Source organism: Lissotriton helveticus, chromosome 8, assembly GCF_964261635.1.
Source record: "Lissotriton helveticus chromosome 8, aLisHel1.1, whole genome shotgun sequence".
Classification (NCBI taxonomy): domain Eukaryota; kingdom Metazoa; phylum Chordata; class Amphibia; order Caudata; family Salamandridae; genus Lissotriton; species Lissotriton helveticus.
The window spans coordinates 1081898675-1081913014 of record NC_136069.1 but is presented as its reverse complement, the minus strand read 5'-3'; the positions used below and the strand labels follow the sequence as shown (position 1 = coordinate 1081913014).

Sequence of the window (14340 nt, the reverse complement as noted above, 5' to 3'; positions counted from 1 at the left end):
CTAACTATATATGGTCTATAACCTATGGTTTTTTCAGTGAATATATATATATATATATATATATATAATATATATATATATATATATATATATATATATATATATATATATATATATATATATATATATATATATAATTACGATCTAGTTTTATGCAAATCAACTGGATTTTTATTTTCATCCCCCAAAATAGTTGCAAGACGTTTGTGCTCACACTGCTGCATATGTACATATCAGGGAAAACAGATCTGCTGCATTGCATCAGAAGATGAATGCCATTAGCGATGCTAGGTAGTTCTCTGTGCGTTTGCCCAGGCCTCCATACATTGTGTAACGTACCCACCTGTTCAGCCACACAAGCCCCCTTGATTATGCTGTTACAGCTCCTTTGCCCTAGGATTAGATGTTTTTTGCAGCAGGTTGTAGATGGAGCTGTGCTTTCTGTGGTGATGGGCGAGAATGCTGAGATCTATTGGCTGCCGGCTTTGTAATTTCATTCAGTTTGGTCCAATCGCAGGAGGAGTGAGAATGGTACAGCCTGTACCTCTCTCCCTCCTCAATCTCTTTTTTTCTTGCAGATCTGTCTCTCTCCCTGTCTTTGTCTCTCTGCATAGGCAATCAGGTCTCTTTACTCACAGACCCGCTTTTACCTCCTGTGCCGCTTGCAATAAATTTTCCTGCTGAATGAACGTACAGTAGGGCTGATTTACAGGCGAGGACGCAAGGCGTGTTGTGGTCACTGCTTTCCTTATGGATGAGAAATCGGTTTGGTTCCAACCACGGAGGAGAGGAGCTTGGATTGAGTTGGCGTGGGTTTGTTAAAGGATTCCCTGGTAGCGTTCGGCTGTGTTAAAAGAACTCCCCCTGCACCTGCACCGCTGCCCGATTTCCACGGTAAGTGAAGATCCGACATTTATCGGGGTCGGGGGTGACATTGGTGTCAGCACAGTGTGTGTGTCAGAAAGCCCGGTTTTGCTGCAGTCTTTTTCACCCGTGCCTCCCTCCCGTTCGTTTTAGGCGACACTTGCATTTCCCTGCGAAAACAAGCTTTCAGTTCCAACCTTACGTGCGTTTACCCCTGCTGGAGTTTTATTTTTGAAGGCATTTCGCCGGGAACGGCTATTGGTGAAGGATCTGAGAATGTGCGGGGTGTTTACGAGGCAGCAGCTCTGCCTTTCGGACAAATAAACCGAAATGTGGGGAGAGGAGAAACTGCAGAACAGAGAGAAAACAGCAAAACTCGGGGGTCCTCGCTCACGGGGCTGAAGGCAGGGAGGGGGTGGTACTCCAGCAACTGTCTGCAGTGTTCAGAGGTGCGCAGAGATGTCTGGAAACTGCCTGCAGCTTCATTTTCTTCGGATAAGCAACAACCCCTCACCTCCCAACTAACCGGCAATTCACCCCCTTTGGCGAGATCCGCTTCACACCGAGGCTAAGATCACCGACTTCCAAACGTAGCGATTAAAAAAATCGTGGATGTCGATGACTGGATTTTTACGGACAGGACTTGAGGGGGAAAGAACCTTCTGGCTGCCAATGGACTGAAAACAAACATTTCATTCTATATTCGTGGACGACGCTCGAGCTGCTGGTCTGTTTTGTGTGAAATTTCTGGTTTGGTGTTGCGGGCACACTGTACGCAGAGCCATTTGCTTGGATTATTTCTGCAAAGGGACTGGGAGTATAAGAGGCGCCTACTCGCAGTGAGGAAAATGCAAAACTCCGTGTTCCCAAAACGCGGGGAGGGTGTTCCACTGTCATGACCCCCACCGAATGGTATGCATACTAATGTCCTCTGCTGTGTGTAATGTTGCTGTCCCTCTTTCCTCGCTGAGGTCCGTGTCGTGCATTTCTTCTGCACATGGCGACCCGAAAGCGCATAAAAAAGAGCCGACTATACCCTGTCTTCCTTTGAGCTGCTTTGCTTGTGTGATTTCACCTAGGCTTATAAATGTCCTTGTATTCTGCTTTTTTTAATAAGAGGATTAACCCCCAAATTCGCACCCTCTACTTCTTTATTAGCTGCATTGTGCCCCCCACCCTCCAAGTTTTTTCCTTCCTTCACCGTATGGCGTGTATATCCCACCAGCCCAAACTCAACGCCTCCCCATTAGGTGTTTTTGTGCCCCCTCTCCCTCCCCGGGGCTCGGGAGTGGAAAGGCACTTTGGAGCAAAGCGTGCCCTGGACGTGTCTCGCGAACTGGCGTCCCCTGCAGGATGATTCATCCTCACGCCCTCCTCCCATCAGACCGGGCATCATAAACTTTCAGGTTAGCGAATCCCACCACTTACGCCTTGCACCGCGGCGCGCGACATTTCTCATTCCCTGCAGCCTCCTGGGGGTTGGTAGGGGGTGGGAGGGGGGTGGGGGGGACTGCTGCGATTTGTAATATTCTCACAACCTGATGATCGTGTCCGCCTTGTCTGAGCTGCGGCTGCTGATCGCTTTAGCCTCAGGCACAGCGAGCGGGGCATCTGAAACTAGCATGCGTGGGGGTGGAGGTGGGGGCGTCAGGAAGGGGCCTGAAGAAAGGATGCTTTGGTTTGGTCCAATACTTGTGAGCTGCTAGGTCCGCTACTGTACCTTCCAGGAGACTGCAGCGTGAGGCTGTGGGGGCGGGGTGGTGGAGCTGAGGTGTTTCATTGGTGTATTTAGGTGTGCGGGTCGAGGAGGCTCACAGTCGTGTTTACCTTAAAAACCTTTAAACTGCCTCTGTAAATCCCGCACACAGACCAGCTGGTGCAGTTCAGTCAGCTCTCGGATAGTCGCCTTAGATTTGAATCACAGGTGTCGCATTCAGGATGCACTCTCCAAGCAAAGCCTGAATTATGCCACAGATAAAAAGAGGAGCAAGATGGAACCTCGCCTGTTGCAATCGCTTAGTCAGACCTCATTTTCTCGAAGACCGTCACCCTGCGGGCGAGAGATCTCTCGTAGCTTTCCCCTCTTTCTTACATAGTAAGATCTATTTTTGGGGAATATCAAAATCGTTATTAACTCCCTATCATTCGATTGTAAATATTCTATGACTCCCAGGTTTGGTTCTCTAAAAATCACATTGCAGAGGTACGGTAATGAAATTGTACTTCAGGGGGGGGGGGCTACAAATACTTGTAGCGGGTGCTATGCACATACTTCAAATGGGTTAGTAATTATGTCAGAGATGAGTGAATCGGTGTCCGCAATAATCTAAAAACACAAAGGCTGCCGCGTCTTTATTTAGTTTTAGCAGTGGACCACTTGTTTTTTGAACGAGGCAAAAACAAGCCATAACGCACATTTATGCTTTGCATTTAGTTGAAGGGCGCGCTGCTCTACTTGTGAAGTCTCCTAGCTACCCATGCGTCAGACACTTAACATGTGAAGAAACCGCAAAACGACACTTGCATGTAAGAAAAATGCAGTGCTGCCCTTCCTGGAAGAATCCACAAGGTGGTAGTGTGCGCGCTTTTTACGCAACAATTCCTTTACTGCGCGGTCAATTGCTTGAACAATTTAGTTTAATTATAAACAAAACTGTCCCCTCGGGGCCCCCATGGCATGGGAGCTCTACGACTGCATGCAAAACAATGGCGTGCAGGCCAGCCAGGACGACCCCCTTGACAGACAGACCTAATTTGGCTGACAGGCCGCCAGAGAAGCGCGGGTCAGCAGGGAGCGGCCTCCTTCCCAAGCTGAGGGTGGCTGTCGCAGCCAGAGGTCACATTTAAGAATTAGAATATTTTCTCGCTCAGAGAAGGACGCACGCACTCTAATTGTAGGCTTGGCTCACAAGCACGTTTGAGGGAGGAAATACCTCACCATGAATGGTTTTCTTTAGGGTTTATGCAATCAAACGTTACCGAGGGGATGACAGGAATTCATTGCGCAGGAAACGACTGCGTTTTAGTGAGGTTTCTTGTCAATTTGCTTCCTTTGGGGCTGATGATCCCTGACCGGGTCATTTCTCAACTTGCTTCTCTGTGGCTAATCAAACTTCTCTCTGAAGCCCACTCATTGCCCCTGTGTATGACGAAGAGGGATTTGCTAACCTCAGCTGTTGATGACAGTAGCGCCTTAAAGTCTCAGAGCAAAGCGCACTGCAAACTGCTGTAGTGAAATAATCTGGTCTGCCAGGACAAGATGTCTGCTTGGCATCAGAACCGAGTTCCTTCCACCAATGCATTTTTCCAGAGAGTTCACAATGCGTGGCACCGCTACAGCAGCCAGGATGTTAAGCAGAATTTTGAGTATGGCTGTGGCCTGGAGCCGCGCCACAGGAAAGGACTTGGCACAATGAGAGTGCCCCGCAGCTGACCTCTGAATATGATTTGGCTGCTGGCGAGTGACAGGATGAAGCTACTTACAAGGGTCACCATTGTTTAGGGGCAGTGAGAGAAGGCGAGTTTTTCTAAAGTAGTGGCTTGCGCAATAGAGGGAGAGAGATTTACGAGGTATGAGGTTACTCAATTTTTCGGAGAGGTTTTTAGTCAGCACGATTTACAAAAAAACAATGTTTAATATGGAAAAACAAAAATGAAGTAAAATATGTTTTTGCAGCCCATTGTTTTCTGGGCTGACCCGAATCAATGTTTGCTACTGTGCCATATATATCAATTTGAGAGAATCAGCTATAAAGGGTGGGTGTTCAACAATATAAATGCGTTATAATGACTTTTGGGGCCCAGAGTTTCCTCGGATGAACACATTTTAGAGAAACAGTGGTAAAAGGGTGGCATGCAAATAATCCTGCATAAGTGAATGACTAATGAACCATAATTTAAATGGGATATTGTTTTGAACGAGTCTACGTGATAAAAAGGGCACATATCCAGGAGTAAATGTACTTTATCATTTATGAATCATACACGCTGATCTACTAGTGCACCTCATTCTGCACCCTTGATGTTTATTACACATTTGTTCAATGTGTGTATATATCCTGCATCCGGTAACCCTTTTTCTTCTTCACACCGCTCTCCCAGTGTTCCTCTTTCATTACAGAAGGTGCCCCTGATTCTTTTCTTGCTGTGCCAAGAAAGGGTCTTTATGCTAATTTTTGATACCCCTGATATTCCTTCCATTGGTTTCCGAGAGTACCTCTTCCCTGAAACGTGGGTCCCAGCTGCTCCTCCCACCTCCCAGCGGTTCCTCACACCTCCGTCTCAGCACCCATCCTTCCTAGCATAAAGTACCAGACCCTTTCCTCGCACTGCCCTTTCAGTGCACATCTGTCCTGATACCCGACGTCCTTTAATTGTGTGCCTGGCTCTTTCAATGTCTCAGTTTCTTTAAATTAAGCCCCCCCTCCTTTCTTCACATTTATCTTACACTGCAGCCTCATTCTGACACTAGGGCCCTTGCTGTTCTGCACGCCACTCTCTCTGTGCGCCTCTGTATTGATGATGAGTAGACCTAACACCCCCACACATTTTGCTATGTGCTCTCAACTCGTAGCAGGGTGTGATTTTGGGCTCATTTAGTAAAACTTGGCTGGGTGCCCATTGCCTCCAACAGTGCATGCCTCTGTGCCCCCATGCAGCGGGGAGTGGTTCCTTCCCCCCCTCGTATTAGAGACTGACCCTTTGTACTTGCTCAGCGGTGAATGGGTTTCTGCTCTGGTTCCACAGCAGTGCTTGCTGTTGTGCCGCCGTGCTGCTGCATTGCATGGCGACATGTCCCCGTACAGTTGACAGCTCTGTGCCTCTTGCAGAAGTGCACGGCCCTTGGCAGTCACTTTCACATTGTCTTCGTTCCTGTCTCCTGTGCAATGCATGGCACTGCCTATTCTAGGAGGGCATGCCCCCCCCACACTCCCTCGGAGCAGTACCCGCCTCTAAACCATCTCCATCTACAGGCATGGCTCTGTGCCCTCTACGAGCTCGAAGGCTGTGTGCAACCTGTAACAATGGACTGTACTGTTGTGTGTGCGTGTTTTGTTGTTGCTACCATCGCATGCCCCTGTGCCTTCTCTTTGTAACTGTTTATAACTTTAACCCTTCTGCATGTCCCAGCACATCATTCCGTGGCCCCTGTGCCACATTGGCGGGGCACATATTGAGATTTCCATCCCTTGCAGTAATTCATGGGTCTGTCAGTTCTACTTGTGTGCGTGGCGTGTGACCCGGTGCACGGTTGTGTGATCCTTGCCTGTAGCAGAAGATATCATTTGTACCCTTACCCTCCGTGTAGTAGTACGTTGTGATGCGTATCTCTTGCAGCGTACTCTTCTTTGTAGTGTACAGTGCTTCACGGCTCCAAGCCATCCTCTGAAAATAGTGCATGGTTCCCCACCCTTGCACCAGTCCACGGCTGTGATTGGCTTATATCTATGAATTGTCCTTTGACTTTTCCCAGTAGCAAAGCCTGGCACTGCTCCCATCCTCTGCTCCAGATCATGATTCTGTAACCCTTTGAGGCCTGCACGGCTTCATGTTCCCACAATTCACTGCATGATCTGTGCAGTTTCCCTTTAGCAGTGCGTGGCTCTGGACCAACATAGCTGCACCCAGGTCTGTGACTCCCTTTAGCACTGCATGGAACATTCCCCTTATGCAGTGCATAGTTTCATGCCCCATGGCAGATCATGGCTCTGTACTCTTTGCCCAATTATACCCAACACCTTCTTCTCCTAGCAGTGCAAGGTCTGTGCTATGCCCTGCAACAGTGCATTGCCCGCCTACCCCATATACATTTTATATGACTATATTATGCACTTTTTATGTAGCATACCCCCACCAATTCCTTGCTCCTTCAGCACTTTTCTATCAGCACTTGTCTCTGCTCCTTTCACCTATTGAAGTTCAGGGCTTCCTGTTTCCTGGTATATCATGCATGGCTCCTTTACCTTTCAGTTGTACAGGCGACCTTATTTTTTAAAAACATTTTTATTGAGGTTCAAAATATAATTACATTATGTCAATTCGCACCAGTGAATAAATATTGTACATGCGCAAGCCATCAATTAATATAAAATACATAATCCAAGACATTATACACATTATAAAAGAGAATGGTAAACAGGCAACCTTATTTCATGTGTAGGGGGGACCGCTCAAGCCTTGAAACCAACAAGAAACCATGACAATTTTTTGCTTAGACTTATCCCCCCTTGGAAATTCACATTAAGAACCTTATTAAATATTTTCCTCTAAATCTTTGGAAGACCAGTAGCAGGAATTACTTGCTATGTCGGAATTGCAAGATCTGCGGAAGCACAGCAAATTTATTTTGTTTCACCTCGAGATTTTCTCTGTTTATAGCATCCAACAACTATTGGTGAAACTCTGAGGGGAAATAAGGAAGTCCTGGTGGAATAAGACCCTGAAATATCGATTCCCCTTGTAATTCCTCATTTTTTAGTTGACACGCAAAGTCCAAGTAATGATCCGATGTTAACTCCGCCCCCTAACCCCACAGCATGGGTAAATGTGGCAGACAGTTTTTAAAAGACATTTGTCCTGCAAACTTGCTATGTGGCCATTTTAGGGCCTTTGAATGTCAATTGATTTTTTATTCACATCTTTGTCTGTATTTCGTTATTTTAAACATTACAGTTTGATGGACAGGTTCCATTGGCTACTAGCATGCAAATCCTTTTTAACAGATATAGTGGATGGTGTCAATTCAATAAACGAATGATTGTTACAGACTGAGTTCCATTATATTTCTACATAGTAGATACTTCAAGTCAAATGCTGCAGTAACTCACAAACATAAGGGTGAGGGGGAACATCAACATTTTTGTTCAATTATTATATAAAACTTAGAAATAAACTAAGGGCTTGAAGGATATGGGACAGGTAGAGGCGGAGAGTTATGGGTCCTTCGTGGCCCTAGAGTGGATGTGCATAGGGGTAAATGGAGGCCTAGAGATGGGTATCTATGATAGATTGAGTGGCTCATTGACCTAAAGGTAAGGGGAACTGTTGGAATCCTAGAGCATAACTTCTCATGTAGTGCTTTAGATTTGTAGTGTCATACAGAGCATTCTAATATGTTGGGGGGTGTTCAGACGTTGTCTTCTTCAGGTGTCCAGGAGTATATCTGAATTGTGTTGCTAGGGGTTTCTTATAGACAGCCGCGGGCCGTGCAGGTAAGAGCGGTGGGGCAATGGGGCCGGGTGAGGGGAGATTTTGACAGACGATGACCAGGGAAAATTAAATAAATAATTAATTTTCCCTTGTCATCGAAATCCCCCCCAACCCGGCCTCACCGCTCTTACCTGCATGGGACGCGGCTGCTTATTAAGGCCTCTGCCCTTCTCCTTAAGCAGGGCAGAGCTCTTGGCTCCAGCTCAATATAAGGAAGTCCCGAGTGATGACTACTACAGAGGTGGCAGATCTTTATTTCCGTTGAGAAGTAGTGGTTCATTTTGCTGCGACTAGGGCCAGATCAGCTGGCCGCGAGGCCACACGATGATTCCTGTAGCATTTGTCAATCCACAATGCTATGGACAGCCAACTGTTTTGGGATACGTTTGGCGGAAATGAGAGGAGAGTATACCTAAAATATATTCCTCGAACAGGCTTCAATATGCCAGTTGATATTGTTGTCAAATTGAGCACTGAAGTAAGTGGTTTTCAACGAGCAGTATGCTAGACAAGAAGTAAGATAGTGGCTTCGCAGTCCATACGATCCTCGATTTTGACTTCCTGTTCAATTCCATTTAAAACAGTAACAGGAAGTAGAGGCCCCAAATCAATTACAAGGTTGGCAACAACAATGTGGACCAGGTGTTCTTCACCAGGAGGCTTCGGCTGCTGGAATTCGCTGCAATCTGTGAGTGAAAAACTGGATGTGATATGAGGCGTAACCAGGAGAATTGAGATCAGAAGTACTTACTCTCTTTGAAACTTGTCCTTTCTAAAGTGTACCTCAGGGGGAACATCGTTTACAATGCGGTGAAAACACAGCGATGCCTTTACAACGATGCCATTACAACGCAAGTCGTTACTACGACTTGCGCTGGATGGCGCTGTTGTATAAGGAATATTGCAATTTTATATTCCAACACCTTCCCTACTGTTACGTGGACTGGTGTTGGAATATAAAATTATAATATTCCACAATCCACGCACTACAACGCAAGTCGTTGTAACGACTTGTGTTGTAATGGCAGCGTTGTCATGTACCGTGATCTAAAAGATCGCGTTGTACTGACATACATCCGTACCTCAGGGTCCCACTTGTAAACCCCATTAATTTCTTGCTCTAAAGTTACTGATACCCATAGTATTGGTAATTTCAGTGGGCAGAGTTAATAGGTGGATGTCCAGAGCACACTTAATGAAGCCCTTGCAAACAATGCACAAATGGTGAAGTTCACACTTAGATCCTGAGGACCATACTTAACATACGAGTGTGTTGCCATTGAGTCGCTCAAGATGGCGCAAGGGTAACATAATCCTTAAGTCTGCTTTACCAAGCCACGCCAGGCCAGCGTACATGGTCCTGCGTGGCCTGGTAAATCCAGAGTAACGTAAGGCAGCGTGAGTCGCTGCTTTGCGTTACTCTTCACCTGGAAGTCGTTGCATGGGTGGAGCGTGGGTGTTCCCGCGCATCCACCCATGCATTCCCAGATTTACCAAGACTGGTCAACCTGGGAATGGGTTAAATGTGTACACCTTCCCAACAGAGGCACAACATGTAGAAACATATTTATTTCTCCTCATTGTTTCATCTTTTTATGTTAGCTGCATTCTCCAACACACTTAGAACGTGAAAACACCTAAAGGATTGATTTTGTGCAGGAAGGTGCTCCTTCCTGCACGAAAATGATATTGCCTGTAACGCAGGCACCCTTGCACCATGGCGCAAGGGTGCCTGCATTGGTGCTAAATTGCAGTGACTGCACCAGCAGGAATGCCAGATATCTTGATAGACATGGTGCATTCCTGCCCTCGCGATTTGATGCAGCAAGGTTGTCCAAAATTGAAACCGGAAGGAATCTGGGGGCATATTACCAAGCAATAGCGATAATTATCGCTATTGCTTGGTTAGAGACAAAATTTTACCGCTGAGCCGCGGCGATTTTTATCGCAGATAAACCTTGGTATTACCAAGGTTTATCGCAAATGCGATAAAAAACGGCCGCAATGCATGAATATCGCTGAAAAATCAGCGATATTCAGGAATTATCGAGCTAATGCTCTTAGCCATGTTATCCACCTCCCATTGGATAACATGGCTAAGAACTGCTCAGGGCAGGTGTTAGCTTTTGGAGATATTCGCGCTTAGCGCAAATATCTCCAAAAGTTGGTAATAGGAGATAGCGATGTTAGCGACTGTTTCCAGTCGCTAACATCTTGGCACGCTCACTTTGCATGTCATTAGTGATAAATATCACTGACATGCAAAGTGGGGCCCAAGATGGTCGCTATCTCCTACTAGCTGTCGCTAACTGGTGTTAGTGACAGCTAGGTAATAGGGAGATAATTTTATCTCCACTTTCTTGGCTTTTAAAGCCAAAAAAGCGGAGATAAACCCCCTTGATAATATGCCCCAGAATTCCTAAAAATTACTGAACAGTTAAAAGGCACCTGTTGAGGCTCACCCCTTAACAAGGCTCTAAACGAATAAGACCACGTTTCTTTATGTTTCACTGTGGCCTAAAAATGCTGATAACAGAACATTTCTTGTCAGTAAAATAAACGTGGAAAATGTTTCAAAGGTAAAGGGAGGCGTCCTCTCTTCATTCTTCATCAAAAAGCTTTCAGGGATAAGGTATTCCTAAAGGGCAGAGGTCACGTGGCCTGCCCTGAGCTGCTTGCCCTCTCAGGGCGGGTGGGTCATTCGTCGTGGCCCACAATCTCCGTCTTGATTCGCTGCGATCAGAAGGCCAAGTGAAACGCATTCATAATACACAGCCACAAACGAATTCGACTAATGAAGCTCTAGCACATAATCTGTTTAGGGTTTAAAATGGATTACTGGCGCATATAGATTCAGTCATTGCAGTCATTTTGTATCAAATGAAATGGATAGCAGAGGCAAAAATCAATCGACAAAAGAATCACAGCAAATTGGTCCGCACTTGAGTTATCAGTGAGCAGGAATATTTTGGGCGCCGGTGATGCATTATGTTATTTTGCTGCAAGATGTGCTAAATCGTCCACTTGCGTTTTGCTCACTTCGTGCTTTTGTTACCGATTTGGTCACGACGAATTGTCGCAAAATGGTTATCGACTGTGAAGGGCTTATCAGGCCAATCCGTAACTGCACCTCTTTGAATGAGACGCTCTGCCTTTCAGTTAATACTTTGCCAGGATTAAAATGTGCAAAATATAGCGGGAAACTCCCAGTTCATAGCATGTGGTATGCTCTGGATATCTCAAAATTTCCTTCTACCGTTCGGTGTGTGTGTATAGTTATATTTGTGCGTCTATATGTATATATATATATATATATATATATATATATATATATGTATATATATATATATATATATATATATATATATATATATATATATATATATATATATATATATATATATATATATATATATATAAAGAGAGAGAGAGATATTGAGATTTATAAATAGTTTTGTATAAATCCCAATCCCACACTCATTTTCGCCATGATCTCTCAATCTTTCTTATTCGATCTGTCTCTCTGTGCATGCATCTCTGTCATTCTCTGTCTCACCCTTCCTTCCTTTCTGCCTCCCTCCTCTCACCACCTTTCCCCTCCCTTCCCCTCTCCCTCCTTTTTGCACCAACCTATAGCGTTTGCAAAGATGAGCAATAGAAATTCCTTCCATATGGGCGGAGGAGCGAGCCATGATCAAAATGTCCTTTAACATCATTAGTTAATTTCTTGTCTAAAGAATGGATGGCACATTGCATTCTGTAGGAAAAGAAAAGGCGTAGTTTGAAAGCAGCGAGTATTAAAGGGGGGGGGGGGGGTGCAATGAAATTATCCAGCAAGCGGTAGACTGCAGATGGGCTTCAATAAAGAATGACCTTGTTGACCTTCAGGGGTAGAATGCTTTTGATGCATCCATTTTGAAATAAAATCAAGCTCGGCCTCAAAGAAGGAAATATTGCACATAACGCTGTGACATATTGAGGCTGGTGAGCCCCTAATAACAGCATTCGCCTGTTACTCCACAGGGGTTCAGACTGTAACATGTGCTTCCCGTGACTCTTGCTTCTCTTTCGTGTTTCGGCCCTTGACGTTGTTTCTTGAGTTGAGGAGTCGACTACAGCCAAAGGATTCCTCGAGGCCTAGTTCGTTGTGAGATGGATGTTAGGCTTCTGCACAGCACACAACATGCACAGTTGCAGGGGCGTCGCAGAAGGACGACAGGTCCAAGGAGGAACCAGATCGACATCTTCGGTCTTTTTCTCTGCCAGGCGACCCAAGAAGGCTTTGAACAGAAAAATACTGTCAAAGCGAGAGGGAACCCCCTTCTCACCCATATAGCACCGTAGGGAGTGCTACACATAAAAACAAAAAAACACTCACTGTAAATTATCTATTTAAAAACCCACACATACTCACTTGGTCCTGAGGAAAGCCTGTTTTAAATTAAGAAAGGCCAGGCTGAAACATGTAGACCACTGGACACTGGAGGTCATAATCCATACTCCACCGTGTCCGTCTGCCTTTTAATTTGCCAACAGAGACCCAGTTTATTAAAATATTTTTACCCTCGGGTGCTGGGATTTTTGTATGGCTTTTTAATCTTCACCTTCACACTCACCACACTGCACACTCAGCAATTATACCAGCTCCGCAGTAATCTGGCGTCGAAGCACACCCGGGGCACGTTAGGTGCCACTGTGGTGGGCCCGATGATGAAGCATGCCACCAACTAGGTTGGTGGGTGAGGGCTTTCAAAAAACCCACCGGTTTTTTCCTGACATACGTACTCCATTGAGTCTTCCTTATATAAAAAACCTAGCTAGTCCTTCTTGATTTAGACATTATTTGTTTATAAACACATCATTTGCCCCCTTTTATCAAGAACATTTTCAATAACGTCGGTTCCTATGTAGACTCTAAACCAAATTGTCTAAGGCTGTTTCTAAAGCTTTTTCTTTGCACTTGTTGTAGGGGGCAGCCACCTAATAACGTTCGTATATTGTCTGTGCCAATTGATTTAAACTGCTAACTTGCATTAAACAATCGCCTCTGATGATTTATGGTTACTCATACAGTAGTCTTATACTTTTAGTGCCAAGTCATTATTTTAATGCTTAAACATGTTTTTTTTCATTTGCTCTTTATTCACATTTTCGTAATTTTTATTTTTATTTTCCAGTGCAACATATACATATTCCTTCAGGATTTATGACATTGACACTGAGAGTCAACAGTTCATATCCTAGCATGTATTTCTACTTAATAAGGGATGCCTTGCATTACACCCATCTGCTGTTGTTGAGTGGCCGATAAGCCTCATCCAAAAGTCAGATAATTAATGCTCAAACAGGTTAACTTTACCTTCTCAGTATTTCATCTATACATTTTAGTGCCAAAAATTAGGGGGGTCATATATGCATATTGGCGCAACTTAGAAATTGGGAAAATTCTGCCTAGTACCCTACTGGAGTGCTTCAACTCCTCATTAGATGTAGTGAGTGCTACATAAATGCAATTAAAATATGATACAATTGAAATCCACAACTTTCCAAGCAATGGGTGCACGAGATACATTTTGTCAGTGCTCGGTAGACATGATTTCAAGGGTAAACTGCACCTTCGTCAATCATAGGACAATATCTGATACAGTATTTTGATGACGTTATTTTACTGCATTTTATAAGTAACGATATCTTCCATTGAAAGTCGTATTTAATTTTTTTGTTTTGTGTTGTCGAAAGGAGTAAGGCCTTCTCTGCTGATTGCTGGTGTAGCATTTTGGTGTCAAGGTGTAAGCAATGGGTAATGTGCATCAGAGATTCAGATTAGGGAAGTGGCCGTTGAAGCTGTCATGATGTCGTCGTTTTAATTATCAGCGCTGTGTTTGACAGGAGCTGCCTTTTTATGTGTCCTTTTATTAATTAAAACGCTGGGCCTTTTCTTTTTTCTTTGAGAAAGGCGATACATTTGATTTGACCTTATATGGATGCATGTCACTTAATACTATCAATCTAATGGTATAATAATCTTTCTCTTTGCTCGTTTTGTTTTGAAAAAAGCACTGCTGTCAACCCTAAAGGAATGGTCGCCGCCATCTTGCACAAGGTTAAAAAGAATATTAGTTCCTTTCTGCAAGGCTACCTATCATTGACGTGTGCCACTCTGTGCGCAATGTCTTAATCAACGGAATTACCTGAGCAGGAATTGCAGTGCATGCACTAATTTCCTGGCTGATCTCATTAAAACGTTTCAGCGCTTCAATACAAAAC

The 14340-nt window shown here is 44.7% G+C and overlaps 1 protein-coding gene across 1 annotated transcript in view; it reads left to right on the top strand.

Moving 5' to 3' along the window:
• Positions 1 to 619: 619 nt before the first annotated feature.
• The window catches only part of NLGN4X (neuroligin 4 X-linked), a 719294-nt gene continuing 705573 nt past the window's right edge, over positions 620 to 14340 (top strand). Inside the window, exon 1 of the mRNA XM_078657971.1 lies at positions 620 to 894. The gene's annotated coding sequence lies outside the window, so the exon portion shown is untranslated. The remainder of the gene's footprint in view (positions 895 to 14340) is intronic.